Below are 15,189 nucleotides of genomic sequence, written 5' to 3'. Positions count from 1 at the left end.
TGCAGTACTGAAGGCCTATATTGTTTCTGCAGACATAATCAAAGAATAAAGTCATGGTCCAGTAACTGAGAGAAGTAACCTGCATTTATCACGGAAATTCTGGCATAGGATGAAAAGAGGAACCCATCTTCCAAAACTTACATTGAATCATTTGGTGAATGGCAAAGTACAAAGATTAATAATATTAGTAAATCTTATCAAATATAAAAGTAAAAGTAAAGAATTCTTATTTAGATATTTGGTCTTAAAAGTGCAAAATTCTATCAAGTTAGAATGTCAAAATTCTACCTATTGTTAGTTGTACAGTATGTAATTTTAAAGTAAACATACACTAAAGTAAATATAGATATTTTCTAACACTGGTTCTAATCTCATATTACCACAAGTATCTCAATTTCCTCAATATTTGTAAATATAACAATGAAGACTACAGAAAATAAAGCAGATAAATGGAAAAAGCTAATGCCAACTTTTGATAATAATTCAGGAATAGTGAATTTTATGTAAATTTACTTAAATAATTATTATATTCAAGACTAATAGAACTTTGTGTGACATTTAAGGGTGACAATGTTCCACAGGAATACTCAGGGAGGGTTGTATTTTAAATGCACCTGTCTCAGGTAACACCTCTGGTCTATGTGAATTGGTTTGGGGCTTATTAACTTCTTATTAATGTCTGGCTAATCCTGTTGGAATTTAATGGGATATGAAATTTTTAGCCCCAGAGATCCAAGACTCATCCTTGTGACCATGATGATTTAAGGACAAGCCCACTTTTTGGTCATTCTGGGGCTACAATTTCAAACTTTCCACTCTTTCCCACTCTTTCTCTCTCTTTCCTTCCCCAGTCTCATCAAGTACCTCATGCACTCATTAATTATTCAACAAGCTCTAATGGATCTACCATTTTCTAGACTCGGCAATATAAGGAATTTGGTACAGACACGATCTCAACAAAAACCTAAGCACACTACCTAAAATAACCTTGACCCTCATTAGTAAGCTACATAAAATAGAACCCATTATTCCTCCAACTCTCTAGCTCTACCCCTTACATATTGCTGTGTATTTTTCATTTTTATCAATTGACATTACATATACATTTATGCAAATATCATTCCTACAACAGTATAATCTCCGAGGCAACGATTTTGCTTGCATTTTAGTATCTACACAATGCCCCCAACAATCCCCAGCTCATTACTCACGTTAAATCAATAACTTTAAAGAAATAAATGGAATATATTAGGAAAATTAGACTCTAAAGAATAGTGTCAAAAGCAAAGGGAAGCCAGTACAGAGCACAATTGGAAAACAAATAGCAAGAAATAACAAGGGCCTTAGACAATTTAAATGGAGGAAAGATTACATGTGGACAGGGAACTGGAGAGGAAACCACAGTCACAGGATGCTGTGGGTGGAAGGGGCAGTGGGTGGGAAAAAGGCACAGGGCAGGACACACTTGTTCAAGTCAGAGGTCCCTGATGGCAATGGGACTAGATGGAGCCCACTGTGTCTTCTGTGATGTTCTGAAAACTAGGGGGTATTCAGCAGGGAGATGAGGAAGCCAGCAGGACAGAGAATCCCAGTGAGCTGAAGGTATATGGTGTCTTCAGTGCAGATCTGTAGGGCATGAGCAACAGCAGAAGGCAAATTGCTTCATTCCTGAGTTGGACCATAGTCATATTATCAAAAGTCTGTAAAAACCATGAGAGTTATTTGTTTTTTAATAGCAAAAACTCTCTTAAAATTAGTAAAATATACTGTGTAGGACCAAATAATTAAAACTCATTTCTAATGGCAAAATAAAAATACTACTACTAATAATCATCCTAAGCAAAATGTGTACTCAGTTGCAAATATTAGAATTGGATGGGTTTTAAAATGTAAAAATTTAGAGTAGTATTTTAAAACAAAGGAAAATTTTGTAAACTGATTTAAATTATGCTTTGAATAAAAGTATATTCAAAAACATAGTAAAATAACTATGAGTAACAAAATGTAATTGCACAATTCAATATACTTACTAGAGAGAATTTTAATGTTGCCACACAAAGAAATCATAAACCTCTGAGGTTATAGAAATGCCAATTATTTTTAGCAGATGAATAAAGATTGGGTGTATTGGTATAACACAGTGTATATCATGAATATGTGGAATTACTACGTGTCAATTACAAACAAAACATAAATAATAAAGAGCAGCAATAAAACTGTGATGTGGTCACAATTGACCACAAATGCTGCTCCCTCTTTTCATTTGCTCATTACTTTATACAAAGTTTTTATGATTGTAATTATGAGCTGCACTTTTCTCTTGAAACAAACAAAAAAAGTAACTGAAGCATCAAACCAGAAAGTCACCTTCAAATATTTCAGCCATGCCTACTCATTCCTGAGCACTGAGACAGAAGTATCACCAGCCTTCATTGAGAACTTTCAATTAAAAAACCACTAACAGACACATGAGCAGAAGCTGCACTGTCTTACCTATTGACTCTGACTCTGTCACTTGCATGCTACTTTATCAGCACTCTCACCACTGGTCAAAAGACCAGTTCATAATTGCAATTTAGTGATTGAGGTGCACTGATTTTTTACCTCCCATGACATAGAATCATGTGTCCCAGAGAATCCCTCCAGAGAGAACTTGGAATGCTTCCCACAAACCTTCTCATATTTTGTAGGAGAGCTACAGAGACTTGAACCTGGTCCTTCAGGGAAGAAAGCTCAAGAGAACACACATGGAGTGCCAGCCCTCCATGTGTCCACAGGGATTGAAGGCCTTGTACACACGAGACTCAACTATAATGCGATGTCTCCCATTAGGAGTTTTGTGAAATCAGAGGGTGAATGAATGCTGTAAACAGGGAAAGAAGGGAGGAGTCCAGGAGGTGTGAGCAAAGGCAGGTGGCAGGTGGAGATTCAGCTGGACAGAATGCACAATTTGGGCAATGGTGGGAATTAAGTAAAGGCAAGAGGATTGAAGCCTCTGAGATTTAAGTCTGGATGCCCCTGAACCCTGAACTTGCATATTTTCCAGAAGAAATACAAAGTCACTGACATTTTTGAGAAAAAGTGTCATTACAGTTAATTTCAAACATAGAGCTTCTTAACTTAGAGTCAAAAGATCTGGACTTGGAGCACACCACTGAACTTCTCTGCTTCTATTACTTTCTATATAAAAGAAAAGCATTATTATTAATCCCACAGGGTATATATAAGGATCAGGGACTCTTGGCTCAGTGTAAAGTGAACAGTGAAGGGGACATGATATCAGTTGCAGAGTTCTCTAGTCGGTACCTGAAATTCAGAGAAAATTGACTATTTAATCAAGGATGGAGCTAGAGCTGGAAAAAAAATCTAAGGCCTTGATACATGGTATGGGATGCTGGCTGGATGACTACAAAGATTTTGTTTGCTAAGACATCTCTGACCATTCTTGACACTGCAACAGTAACCAACCTCTTACAATTAAGAGCAATAAGACAATAGCAAAGGTGTGGCATCAGGTTTGCAGAGAAGTAGAAGGGGACTGCATTCACCTTATATCCTTTATGCCAGGCCTATAAAAGAGAGTCCATCACAGTATTGCACAGCTAGGGAAGCACTGAAGGGGACTAAAGGACAAAGGAATTACACCCGTAAAGACCTGCATGATCTGGTCACCCTGTACCAAAAAGGACAGGAGGAAGTCATGGAATTGAATATGAGGGTATGGATGAGGAGGTTGGTAATGCCACAAGATAAAGAAGAATTTACTGGTCCTGAAAGAAAAGACAGAAAATCTGGCAGCCACAAGGCCTAGGTTTAAGACATACTGAGTGGATATAGAGTGTGAAGGTCCTGGCATCCCATGTTAACATTCAACCATGTAACTAGACACTCAGTTATTGATTTTAACCAGCCTCTCTCAGCAGCTACTCCTTTGGTGGCATGCTGCCATAAAACAAAGTGGCCATAGCAGCAGAGAAGAAGGTTATCCCTTGGCCCAAACTACATTGTCACCATTTACCAAGACCCCTTCAATTTACTATCTCTTCAAAAATACATCACAAACCATTGAGTAGGCAGTGTAGGACTACAGCCATACACATACTTAAAACCATGCTAGAATTAATGTGATAACATTTCACTTTGTAATTTTTTAAACACAAATTTATTCAATTCTATATGAATGCAAATAACACCAATGCATAATTTAAATATTTATATCAATTTTATTATGTAATAAAGACTCAACAAAAATAAATTTGATCTAGGTTAACCATCATAAACCCAAAAAACAGTGCACATAGTTCATGACTAGAAGTATGAATGATCTATCCCCAAAAGACACAGATATTCCACACATTCCTTAATGAAGCAGAATATGTATACCTAATCTTAAATAATATCACACAATTAATTTTATTTATATTATGTTTAAAGTAGTCATGATGATCTGAATATTGAAGATTCCATATTAATTAAACCAAGATTATGTTGAGAGTTAATGAGAATTTTTCTTCACTAATTTCCCACTAGACATGATTGTTATAGTCTTAATGGTTCAATGTTTTCTTTTTCCTCACTATTGTGATGCACAATAAAATGCAGCCAAGATATTAAGTGCTGAAAAACACATGATCCCCATTTTTCCAATAAACCACTTATGGGGCAATGCAATTTTTCTCCGAATTTAACCCCATAGCATCTTCTTTGAAGAGTAAGTGATATACAGTAATTAATAAACACACACACACACACACACACACAGCTACCACCAAAATGCAAATGGCAACAGCCCAAACAATCATACAAACCAGATTGGGGTGTATAATTGTATCATTAACAAAAGCTATCAAGTTATGAAAGCTGGAACAACAAATCAAGAAACAGAGAAAGAAATATATATATATGTATATTTTTTTACACAAAAGTTGCTGCTCTTCTGAACTCACATGTATGATTGCCTGTAAATTCAGGAGTCATCTAGAAACTATGAACAACAACCCAACTTCCAATTCTAAGAGAATTCTCAAGCTGCCCCTCCATCTCAAGCTGCCCCATCACCCATCATGGAAAGGTGAACTGGGCTACCTCAGGAATACAAGTTCCTCCCAAGAGGAGTTCAAGAAGTTTGAAAAAATTACTTGGTGAGTATATTACAGGAGGATCAAACATTAGAGGATCTCTAAGACCCAGAACGTGCTCTTAACTCTGAGATATGGAAACTCCATGATAAACACATCATTTTTCATATCACAGAAATGGAATATCTCCTTTACTTGGCCACACCAGTGTCCCAAGAGATACCCTGTATCTTTGCATGTGACTGGTCAAACCTCTTTATGGAGACTTCCATGTCCAGATGGCTGAATCAACACAGGGACACTCGGGAAGGCAGCTAAGGAAACAAACCCTGCCCCCCCCACTAGCCCTCAGCTGTGAAGCACTAGAAGGGCTTCCTCCTGAGGACTGCTCTGCTACCAGTTCTCCTTGATTATTTCTGTGACTATGCCAGACCCTGCTCCAAGGGGACCAAGACTTGAAGCTAACATCTTAACTCAGACTGCTCTCTTCTTATTCATGAAGAAAGTATTTGATACGTACAAATTCTCTCCCAGGCACTGTGTTAGGCAGGTGGGACACAGTGGTGGACAGATTCTTTTAGTCACTGTTATCAGTGACTTCACCGTCTACTTATCAAATGAAACTTCCAGCATTACACAGATCACATTTAAATGCTTGAGAAAGACTCAAGATATAAGTGTCCTACCAGGACCAGAGGGAGTGTTTTGATCTACAAACTGTACATGCTATTTAAAAAGGCACTTATAAATATAGGACTACAAATCCCACATCAAAACTTACGTGCTGTTTCTTTCTTCTTCTGTTCTCCTCCATTTCCCACTGTTAAGGATGGGTGGAGACAGGTAAAACTCTAGATGTGAGGAAAATGGTCTGCAATCAGAATGAATTTTTTTTTTAAAAAAAAAAGCAGTTTTTTTTTGTGCCATAAATACTAACTATATACTAATAGTAAATTCAGGCTTATACCTGCACTTTATCCTGCTCGACTAATGGGGCCTTCACCTTCCCCACCTTCTATCACATGGAAACTACCTCTGTTTATTATCCCAGAAACCAGTACAAGGTACATTTAGGGAAAGGAAAAGTGTATTCTGCTTCACAAAATAAAATTAAGATAAAAGGGTATGGAGTAAGGTCCAGGTTTCAGAGAAAACAGGAAATAGGTAGTTGAGAGCAGATCATGGAAGGCCACCTTCAGCAGATGACATTTTAAGGAGATCTGAAGAAACAGCAAGAATTATCCAGCTGAAACAGCAAGTTACAAACATACCAGACAGCGAAAAAGGCATGACTTGACAGCTCCAGGCCTGATGGAGGTGACTCAATTCAAAGCAGAATTTTCATCAGAAAACATAAGCAAGTGTATGAGTGGACACTAAACACCAATTAAAATATTTAAACGGATAGTTATTACAGATTTATATTTTAAAGTTCACTTTCTTGTGTATGTCAACTTCAAAACCAGCAGAAAGTGATTTCAAGAATACATCTCACTAACTGGCATGAGATTCAAGTTAATGAAGGTTAGTTAGCTAACCTTCAGAATGGGAGGAAAATTCAAGTTAATGTTAAATTAGTTAATGGTTGGTATTAAGAGTAGAAACATAAAATAAGTCCTTCTGTCAAATTTATATAGAAGAAGAGACAAGTAAGCCCATATAGCTTCACTCATCGTATTCCTTTTTTTAAAAAAAACTCATCTGATTCTTGACAAAATTGCCCAAAACCTATGTTGAAGAAATGAAAAGCCTTTATAACAAACGGTGCTTGAAAAACAATATCCACATGTAAAAGGTTCATTCTGGATCCCTCTTTCTCACCCTACATAAATCAATTCAAATTGGATCAAAGACCTAGGAATAAGACCAGAAGTCATCAAACTGCTAGAAGAGGACATAGGAGAGACTCTAACCTATAGGTGCAGGCAACAAGGACTCCTAGAGCTCAGGAAGTAAAACGTTGGAACACTTGGAGAATGGCAAAATACTAAGATTAACAATATTAGTCAATCTGTCAAATATAAAGTAAAAGTGAACAATTCTTAAAAATCTGGTCTTAAAATTTCAAAATGCTATCAAGTTTCTATTACAACTTGTATGCTATGTAGTTTTAAGGTAAACATACCCTTAAAGTATATAGATATTTTCCAATACAAGTTCTAATCCCATATTACCACAGATATCCTTCTCTTTATTCAATTGTTGTAAATATAACAATGAAAACTACAGAAAATAAAATGTGATAAAGTAGACAAATAAGAAAAAGCTAATCCAAATTTTTTACAGTAATTCAGTAATAGTGAATTTCATGTAAATCTACTTAAATATTCATTGGATTCAAGACAAATAGAACTTTATGTGATATTGATGGTTTGACAATATTCCACAAGAATACTCATGGAGGGTTGTATTTTAAATGCACCTGTCTCAGGTAACACCTCTAGACTATGAATATTGGTTTTGAGCTTATTAACTTCTTATTAATGTCTGGCCAAATCTATTGGTATTTACTGGGATGTGAAATTTTTAGCCCCAAAGATCCAAGACTCAACCTTGTGACCATTATGATTTAAGGACAAGCCCACTTTTTGGTCTTTCTGGGGCTATAATTTCAAACTTTCCACTCTTTCCCACTCTTTCTCTCTCTTTCCTTCCCCAGTTTCATCAAGCCCCTCATGGACTCATTAATTATTCAACAAGCTCTGATGGACCTACCATTTTCTAAACTCTGCAATATAAGGAATTCAGTATAGACCAAATCTCAATAGAAACCTAAGCACACTACCTAAAATAACTGTGATCCTCACCACTAAGCTACATAAAATAGTACCCCATTATGCCCCCAAATTCTCTAGTTCTACAACACTCACATATTGCCATGTATTTTCCCATTTTTATCAATTGACATTATATATACATTTATACAAATATCATTCCCACAACCGTATAATCCCTGAGGCAAAGATTTTGTTTGCATTTTAGTGTCTACACAATGCCCCCAACAATCCCCAGCTCATTACACATGTTAAAATAATAACTTTAAAGAAATAAATGGAGTATATTAGGAAAATTAAACTCTAAAAAATAGTGTCTAAAAGTGAAGGGAAGCCAGAACAGAGCACAATTGGAAAACAAACCGCAAGTAATAACAAGGGCTTTAGACAATTTAAATAAGAGAAAGATTACATGTGGATAGGGAGCTGGAGAGGACAACCACAGTCACTGAATGCTGTGGGTGGAAGGGCTGGTAAGTGGAAGGAAAAAGGCACAGGGCAGGACATACTTGCTCAAGTCAGAGGTCCCTGATGGCATTGGGACTAGATGGAGCCCACTGTGTCTTCTGTGATGTTCTGAAAACCAGGGGATAGTCAGCAGGGAGATGAGGAAGCCAGCAGGACAGAGAATCTCAGCGAGCTGAAGGTATATGGTGTCTTCAGTGCAGATCTGTAGGGCATGCACAACAGCAGAAGGCAAATTGCTTCATTCCTGAGTTGGACCATAGACATATTACCCAAAGCCTATATAAACCATGATAATTATATGTTTTTTCAATAGCAAAAACTTTCTTAAAATTAAAAAATATACTTTGTAGGACAAAATAAAAAAAACTCATTTCAAATGGCTATAATAATAAATAAATGAAATGTGTACTGAGTTCCACGTGTTAGAAACTGGATAGGTTTTTAAATTTACAAAATTTGGAGTATTATTTTAAAATAGGAAACATTTATAATGCTGATTAAAAGCATGTTTTGAATAAAATTATGTTTAAAAACCCAGTATGATAACTATAGTTGACAACAGCTAACTGCACAATTCAAAAACTTGTTGAAGAGGATTTTAAATGTTCCAAACAAAGAAATGATAAACATCTGAGGTTATAGAAATGACAATTACATTTATCTGATCATTAAGATTGTGTGCATACATTGGAATGGCACAGAATATATCATGAATATGTGCAATTACCATGTGTCAATTACAAACAAAAGCTATACTTAAAGAACAAAACCAAACTATGATATGGTCACAATTGACCACAAATGCTGCTCCCTCTTTTTATTTGCTCATTATTATATCCAAATTCTTCATGATTGTAATTATGAGATGCACTTTTTCTGAACAAAATAAAAAGGAAACTGACAAAACATCGAACTAAAACATCTGATTCAAATATTTCAGTCATGCCTACTGGTCCCTGAGCACTGAGGCATGTCTTCAACAGCATCACCAGCTTTTACTGAGAACACTCAATGAAAAAAAACACTAACAGTCACACAAGTAGAAGCCGCACTATCTTACCTATTGACATTGACTGTGACATTTACATGCTACTTTATCATCACTCTCACCACTTATTAAAATACACCTGCTTGTAAATGCAATTTAGTGATTTAGTGCACTGATTTTTAACCTCCTATGACATAGAATCATGTGCCCCAGAGAATCCCTCTGGAGAGAACTTTGAATGCTTCCCACAGAACTTCTCATATTTTGTATGAGAGCTACAGAGACTTGAATCTGGTCCCTCAGGGAAGAATGCTCAAGAGAACACACATGAAAATATTATCTTACTGAGAAGGAAAATGAAAAACATGGAATGCCAGTTCTCAATGTGTCCATGAGGACTGAAGGCCTTGTACACAGAGGCTCAACTCCAATGTGACATCTCCCAGTAGGATTTTTGTGAAATCAGAGGGTGAATGAATGTTGTAGACAGGGAAAGAAGGGAGGAGTCAGGGGAGGTGTGAGCAAAGGCAGGGGGCAGATGAAGAATTCAACTGGACACAATGCACAGTTTGGGCAATGGTGGGAATTAAGTAAAGGCAAGAAGATTGAAGCCTCTGAGATTTAAGTCTGGATGCTCCTGAGCCCCGAACTTGCATATTTTCCATAAGAAATATAGAGCCACTGATATTTTTGAGAGAAGGCATCATTACAGTTGATTTCATGCATAGAGCTTCTTGACTAGAGTAAAAAGATCTGGACTGGTTTATAGGACTTGGAGCACATCACTGAACTTCTCTGCCTTGTTTATTTTCTATGTAAAAGGAAAACATTGTTATTATTCTCCCAATGTGTACATGAGGATCAGGGACTCTGGGCTTGGTATAAAGTGGCTAGGGCATTGAAGAAAACCACGTGCTATGTTTCAGAAGAATACAGGGCTGGATGAACCTACAGACAATGTGCCTGGATCAATGTTCTCCTTTTCTATTTCTCCTCTCTGATTTCTAGGAGAAGCATCCCTCTCAAGACTGTTCTCTCCTCCTTGGAGCAATAAGGCTACCAATAACACTTACAGATACATTCTCTTTAATCTGTGTCCAGTAAGAAACATAACACTAACCTAAGAGAAGGGGTTTTCATTTACAGAATCCAATCCAAGAACCCTTCTCAAGTGACTCACTATAGTCATTCTCCAGGAGAAGGGCCCATTGTGCGTAGTGTGCTTTCCTTAGTCACACCCCATACAATCCTACAGGGGCCTCTGTTGGACCAACATGTTATATGTCCAGATGCCATCGACTGTATCACAAGTGGTATACGCTTTGTGAGAAGTCATAGTCATGTAGACAATCACCATGTTTTTGCCTGTATTTTACATTTCCTTGAAAAGTGTGTGAAGAAAATTTCAGTCATGTTGAGATGATAAAAGGTCATAATATTCATATTTATCTCTAATTCAGAGCTTTTATATCATTGATACAGAAGTAGTACAAATATAGAGACTGTACCCCAGTATACTTGAAGTTTAAGAAAGTAAATACATAGCAAAGAAATATATATGGGAAGATTTAACCAATATTATTTTATTTAATAAATGATGAGATTAAACATGGGATAAAAAAAACACATTTTATATCCTTCAGAGTACATTTCATCCCAAAAAATCTATGGAAACTTTATAAAATCTGACTTCTTTTTTCCAAAAGAAAATCTCAATAAATTTCAAAATCTTATTCATAGAAACAGCATTCCTTGCAATCAAACTGAAAAAGAATAAAAAAGTAATAATAAAAACTAGTCTTTCCACACCGCAGCATGCCTGCCACCTTCCCTGCCATTGGGGCTCAGTTTCCCTCCCAAGAGACAGGCAGCCATAAGCACTTGGGAGATATTTTACCATCATGGATTGTTTTAGAGATACATCAGAAGGTGACATAGACCATTCTTGCTTTGACAGTGTCTTTGAAAAAGTAAAGAAATATGAAAGTAAATTACTTTTGACAAGTAAAGTGATAATCCTGAAGAGAGAATAAATAAGGATATAAAAAAGAGAAATCTGAAATTTGGAGTTCAAAAAAAGAGAGAGAATATTATCTTACTGAGAAGGAAAATGAAAAAAAAAGCAAAAATTTCTCCAGATGAACACCTTGTAGAGAATCATATTATGCAAACCATTTCTTCAGGATCCAAAAAAACATTATGTGATGCTGCAAAAGGAACTAAAACACACTTGCCCATTCCAAATAGAATTCCAAAAACTGTAAAATAAGGTGAGGAGAATTACTATACAGATGGACAGGAAAACAGTGATGATGGACACAAACATCATAAGAGGTCCAAGTCAGCTAAACCATCTAATAACTCCAAATACAAGCATGAGTAAAAAGAATTTCAAGGTTAGTTCCTCTCCCTCTTCTTCTTTGTCTTTGCCTTCCTCCTCTTGAAGTTCAGACTGTTCAGATGATGTCTCTGATAACTTCTTTATCAACTCCAGATATCAGCCCTGTTCCATCTTTTGAGTTGAATACACCAAATGACCAAAAAGTCAAAGTTAAAAGGCAAGAAAATGTGAGTCAAGAGGTAGATGAAGATGTTGAGGTTTTAAAAAATGATTCAAGGTATATGAAAGCAGCCAAGAAAGTGAAAGAAAAACATGGGCCTGCTGTTGTCCCAAAGTCATCAGTATTCAATTGTGATCAAGACCACAATGTCTTACATGTCACAATGAACCTGCATCATCTTTGAAAAGCTTTTCTGCAATTAAATAAAAAGGGACCACAAAAACTTCACTTTGATCAACCCTCAGTAGTACCTAGGAAAAACTACTCTTTCACAAGAGAAGAGGTGAGACAGATTGATCAGGAAAATCAGAGACTTTTGAAAGAACTGTCAAGGCAGGCTGAAAAATCAGAAAGCAAAAGTACAATCCCCATTGATCATCCTTCTAAGTTATGTCGTAGTGCTCTCAATAGCCAGAAGGAGCAACAAAAGTTTGAAAGAGAAAATGTGGCTTTATTGAAAAAACTTGAAACTATGAAGCCAGCTATGGGTATGAAATACTCAGAACAGCTAATGGACTACCATTGTAATATGGGATCATCTCCTTCTAAGGTCACCGTCCTCCAGAAGACTAAGAACATGCATTTGGCCAATGCAGCCTATTAAGAGAAGTTTCCAGGACATCCAGTGCTAACAGTGGTGTCAGTTGTAAACTGAGCAATTAGTTTTTGACACACCCAGTGGCCTATTGCTGACTTAACCCCCCATGTATGCACTGCTTAGTTATAAAACATTATTACTTTAAACATCATTCATCCAATTTTTTTCTTTTTCTTTTTTAAATTTTTTCATTTATTTTAATTAGTTATATATGATAGCATAATGCATTTTGATTCATTGTACACAATTGCAGCACAACTTTTCATTTCTCTGACTGTACATGATGTAGCGTGCAGTCATACATGTATATAGGTTAATGATGTTCATCTCATTTTGCCATCTTTCCTGCTCCCATACCCCTTCCCCTCCCCTCCCTATTCATCCAATTTTTATTGACATATTTTTGTTATATTACTCTATATCACTATGTTAATATCTAAAATATTTTTTCCAGCAATTTAAAGTATATAACAGTGAGTTAATTTATTGTTTGTGATTCAATGAAAAATTGTTGTCAAAAGACAACAATTTAATGTAAAAACAGTATTTACTATGAGTGTGAATTTATATAAAATGTGTGTGGATTTATTAGAAAAATGGTAGTAATGCATGTTTATTTTCTCAGCATAGAAATTGATTCAGTTGTCATGTTGATCAAACAGTAGTGACAGTATCATTGCATGTTGGATCCAAGCTATTCACTATGCAGTTCTCATTTTATGTTATTTTCTTTTCTTACAAGGTTTAAACCACAAGCTTACCTCTTATTTGACTTTGTTTTCTATTTGCTTTAGAACTTATATGGTGAGTCACAACCTGATTTATGAGAGTTACACTTTGTTATGAAACATCCTGAAATTTGTTTTTATAGATGGAATTGATTTAGATTTGATGAGCAAGTTGAGAGAAGCTTGTACTGGGGCAATCCTCACAATTTCACCAGAAGTACCAGTACTTCTGTGTAAGTGCACTGTAAGGTCTTAAAAATTCTTTTAGCCATTCCAAATCCTCTCACACTGGGAATATTAGAGAGTTCAATGTAAAAGCTTGTCTTTTGTGTTTTCATACATTCAGGTAGAGTAGTATAAATGATTCTGACAAGGGTGGTGGGCTTTAGATTTACATCTACTTCCTTGAGACTAATTTGAGTGCAGACCAAATCAGTTGTATCATGAGCAAATACAAGGGTTTTTTTGTTTGTTCTTTTGTTTTGTCAGTTAAATAGCACCACCAGTTTGAAGAGCCAATAAGCAGGTTCTAAGGTATGTCAGAACAGTGTGTTAAATGATGTTGGTAGTATATTTTTCTGTGATTTAGTATTTATTAATGGAGAAGAAAGAAAAGAATAAAAAAATGCTTTAGAAATTTCAGCTACTGATCGGCCTCTGCCTACCTGCATGGGAGCCCAGGCCCAGGGTAGGCCCAGGTTCATCCTGCCACCAGCAAACCCCTTCCAGAACTCAGGCCCCAGCCCAGATCCACCTCCACCAACTAGAAGACACCACTGGAGCTCTGCCCAGCTCAGGACTGCCTCTGCCAACTAGCAGACACCTGGAGGAGCTCAGGCCCTGGCCCAGATCTGCCTCCTCCGACTTGCATGAAAGCCTATGCCAAGGGTAGGCTGGGTCCCCACCACCACCTGGGAGCCCAGGCCTAACCCACTTCCATCTTGGGTCATTGCAGCCACCTAACCTTCCCCACACAGTAGCCTTTACCTTGGGACAACAGACAGGGCTTAGAAGCAGCTGTATCTTGAAGCAGGAATCCCAAAGCCAGTGTAAGGCCCACCCTTTCAGCCCCATCTCTGAAAGACCTTGCATCCATCTTGGGACACCTCCACTGCTATCTCAAATTACCTCCCCTATTGCTGCCACCACCTTTAGTTGCAATAGCATCCATCATGGGACACCAGCAGAGTCTAGAAGCCCAACACCAAGGTGAGACACAGATAAATCTGCACAGATACAACAAGATTATAGAGTAGAAATTGTAATACCTCAGATCCACACTGCAAGAAAGGAAGACACATAGACAACATGAAAAAACAAGGGAGGAAAGAGCCCCATACAAACCAGAATACTACAATAACAGAACCCATGGACAGTGCAGTTGATGAAATGCTAAGGAAGAAGGTCAGAATGTTCATAATTAAAATGATCTGTGAATTAAAGAATGATCTAAATGAGCAAAAACAGGCAAAATTTGATCACTCCAACAAAGAGATAAGATAGCAACTACAGGCAACCATTGATGACACCAATAAAGAGATAAGGGAGCAAATACAGGTATCAAAAGATTACTTCGAGAGAGAGAGAGATTTTGAAAAAAAAAATCAGAAATCATTGAAATGAAGAAAACAATAGACCAAATTAAAAAAACTCAATAGAAAGCATTACCAACAGACTAGATCACTTGGAAGACAGAACGTCAGATAATGAAGACAAATTATACAATCTGGAAAATAAAGTTGACCACACAGTGAAGATGGTAAGAAACCATGATCAGAACATCCAAGAATTATGGTATAACATCAAAAGACCAAATCTAAGAGTTACTGGGAGAGAGGAAGGCACAGAGTATCAAACCAAAGGAATTCACAATCTCTTCAATGATTAATATCAGAAAATTTTTAAAACATGAAAAATGAATTGGAAAATCAAGTACAAGAGGCTTATAGAACACCAAATGTGCAAAATTACAACAGATAACACCAAGGCACATT

General features: G+C 36.6%; 1 pseudogene; it reads left to right on the top strand.

The window, feature by feature from the left end:
• Window positions 1-11,209: 11,209 nt before the first annotated feature.
• LOC144254240 (cilia- and flagella-associated protein 97 pseudogene) lies at window positions 11,210-11,752 on the top strand (annotated as a pseudogene).
• Window positions 11,753-15,189: the final 3,437 nt, after the last annotated feature.

Source organism: Urocitellus parryii, chromosome 4 (assembly GCF_045843805.1).
Source record: "Urocitellus parryii isolate mUroPar1 chromosome 4, mUroPar1.hap1, whole genome shotgun sequence".
NCBI classification, from domain to species: domain Eukaryota; kingdom Metazoa; phylum Chordata; class Mammalia; order Rodentia; family Sciuridae; genus Urocitellus; species Urocitellus parryii.
The sequence above is the reverse complement of the archived record's forward strand: the minus strand, read 5'-3'. Positions and strand labels throughout refer to the sequence as shown.